Source organism: Bos mutus, chromosome 21, assembly GCF_027580195.1.
Source record: "Bos mutus isolate GX-2022 chromosome 21, NWIPB_WYAK_1.1, whole genome shotgun sequence".
Lineage (NCBI taxonomy): Eukaryota > Metazoa > Chordata > Mammalia > Artiodactyla > Bovidae > Bos > Bos mutus.
The window spans coordinates 26487969-26491140 of NC_091637.1; the positions used below are offsets into that span (position 1 = coordinate 26487969).

The window sequence follows — 3172 nt, forward strand, 5'->3', positions numbered from 1 at the left end:
TCTTAATCTCTTCTGCTTCTGTTAAGTCCTTGCCATTTTTGTCCCTTTTTGCGCCTATCTTTGTAAGAACTATTCCCCTGGTGTCTCCAGTTTTCTTAAAAGATCTTTAGTCTTTCCCATTCTATTGTTTTCCTCTATTTCTTTGCAGTGTTCACATAACAAGGCTTTCTTATCTCTCCTTGCTGTTCTCTGGAACTCTGCATTCACTTGGGTATCTTTTCCCTTCTTCTTTGCCATTCACTTCTCTTCTTTCCTCAGCTATTTGTAAGGCTAGTCACACAACCACTTTGCCTTCTTGCATTTCTTTTTCAGTATGCCTTCCTGGAAGAAATATCGATTTTGATCCGTTGATTTCTGGGGTTATTCAACTTTTTGATATTAAGCTGCAAGGATTGTTTCTATGTTTTGGACACAGATTCCTTGTGAGTATCTTCAATTACAAATATATTTTTCCTATTCTGAAGGTTGTCTTTCTCTTTTGTTTAGGGTGTCCTTTGCTATGCAAATGCTTTTAAGATTAACTTGGTCCCATTCTCTAACTTTTGGTTTATTTTTCATTATTCTGAGGGATGGATCCCAAAAGCACTTGGTGGAATTGATGTCACAGCATGTCCCACCTATAGTTTCCTCAAGAGTTTCATAGTATCCATCCTTACATTTAGATCTTTATCTTATTTGAAGTTTATTTCTGTGTATGGTTTGAGAGAGATTCTAATTCATTCTTCTTTTCTTTTTTTTTTGTAAAATTAGATCATTTTAATGTTGGCTTTTTTCTTTTTTAAAACAGTAGAATAGTTTTCTTTGACTGAAGACAACATGTAAGGTTGATTGGTAGTATTCAGAAATATCAGAGTAATGGTTTCCCAATTGGTGTGTAGTCTTCAGTAATTATAAGGAGTTATTTGTATGTAACTGCTGTCAAACCAGTAAGACTGCATTTATGCATCCATCATTTTCAGGATTATTAGTAACCTGGGCATATTTTCCCCAGATGACTTTGCCTCCTTGTGTTACAAGGCCCAACTTGCTCACGTTCACCTCAATGACAGTTCCTTTGGTAATAACACCCAAAGTTGTATATAGTGGGGATGAGGGATTCTTCTTTACACCAAGTATTGGCAAGCAAAAGGCAGCTTTCAGTTCAGGATTGTTACATGAGCCTTCTTGAAACGTAATCCCATTGGCCTAATGAATCTTTCATATTTAGGTGGTTTTCGAGTAAAGCCATCTCCAACAAAGCAGACTTTAGTAACCATCCTCTTCCAGGCTTTCTTCTTTCTCTTTCCTGTTCAAATAACTTTTAATACTTCTGTTTCTCCCTGGGCACTAACTTTAGGCAGAGGGACCTCCCATTTTCCCGCTTTCTCTTTTCGTTTCTGTTTAATCATATTGGAAAGTACTTTAGCTCGAGACTGTCCCTCTCAGTCCAGTAGATATGCAGGTACTGCTCCTTGTGGAGTCTTTTCATCATTCTTCTGTTTGGTGTTTCTCTTTTCATGGATCTTAATAGTCTTTTTCATTTGTATTTTCTCAGCATGGCGCTGTTTATGGTAGAGCTTAGCTTTCAGACCAGTCATCTTTTTTGCTTTCTTTGAACGTTCATGAGCCTCTCAACCTTCCTTCTTTCTCTTTTTCTCATGGTAATCCAAACGATATCCATAGCGCTTACGGTGTAACTCAACATATTCATTTTGTGGCATGGTGATAGCTGCTGAGCCGGGTGCAGTCTCCGCGGCACGAAGAAGCTCTCAATTTTCGGCTCTCAGAGACCCACCTCATTCTTCTTTCCATTGCTCAAGGAACCAGCAGGCTGGCCTCCATATTGGTGTTCACCTGTTTTCATTTTTAGCATCAGAGGAAGAGAGTTCCCTTTTCTCCACAGCATTTGGTGGATTTGACCTTTGTAGAGTATTGACAATGTCCATTCTGGCAGGTTTGGGGTGATACCTCATTTCAGGATTGAACACACTTCCCTAATATTTAGCGATGCTGACATCTTTTCATGTGATTTTTTTTTTTTTTAAGGTGTGAGTTAAGGGTACCTGTTAATACTGGCTTCATGAAGGTCTACCCAGTTATGAGTTCTTTTCAATGACCACCCACGGCTGAGCGACTTCACTTTCACTTTCACTTTTCACTTTCATGCATTGGAAAAGGAAGTGGCAACCCACTCCAGCGTTCTTACCTGTAGAACCCCAGGGACAGGGGAGCCTGGGTGGGCTGCCGTCTATGGAGTCGCACAGACACGACTGAGGCGACTTAGCAGCAGCAGCAGCAGCAGCAGGAGACTCCTGGAAGGCAGTTGTTTACTTACACCTCCCTCCCACTCCCGGATCTTGTGAATATTAAGTGTCAGTCAACACAACTTTTATAGTTGTAGTTCCCAATATGGCCACACTTTCTTTTGTGCTGCACTTTCTTTTTTCTTCTTCTTTTTTAACCCTTTTTCTAAACTGTCATTGTTTTTTTTATATTGGAATAGGGCTTCCCAGGTGGTACTAGTGTTAAAGACCCTGCCTGCCAATGCAAGAGACATCCTTTTAGGTGTTTTGAGATGGCCATCCTGACTGATGTGAGGTGATATCACATCAGACTTTTGATTTGCCTTTGTGTCAGAATGAGAGATGCTGAGCATGTTCTCATGTGCCTAATCACAATACCCATGTCTTCCTCCAAGAAATATCCATTTCTGTGTTTGGCCCATTTGTGTCTTGGGTTGTTGTGTTTTTTATATTGAACTATTTGGGGCTCCTTGTATGTTTTGGAGATGAATTCCTTGTCCATATCTTCATTTGCAAATATTTCTTCCCATTCCAGGTTGCAACTGTCTTTCATTTTGGGTTTCCTTTGTTGTGCAAATGCTTTTATGGTTAATTAGTTTCTGTCTTCTTATTTTTGGTTTATTTTTCATTCATTTAAGAGGTGTATCCAAAGAGACCTTCCTGCAATTTATGTTACTGTATGTCCTGGCTATGGCTCCTCAAGATTTTCTAAATCCTGACATTTAGATCTTTTATTTGGAGTTATTTTGTGTATGGTGTTAGGGACTATTCTAACTCATCCTCATTTTCCTTGTATCAGTATCCATCTCTCTATCCTTCACAGTGTCTGTTAGCAATTTACATTCCCAGCATCGGTGGAGGAATGCTCCCTTTTCTCCACACCTTCACAG

At 39.5% G+C, this 3172-nt stretch overlaps 1 pseudogene; it reads right to left on the bottom strand.

Annotated features, from left to right (window-relative positions):
- Window positions 1–769: 769 nt before the first annotated feature.
- LOC102275194 (ribosome biogenesis protein NSA2 homolog pseudogene) lies at window positions 770–1700 on the bottom strand (annotated as a pseudogene).
- Between the last annotated feature and the right edge of the window lie 1472 nt (window positions 1701–3172).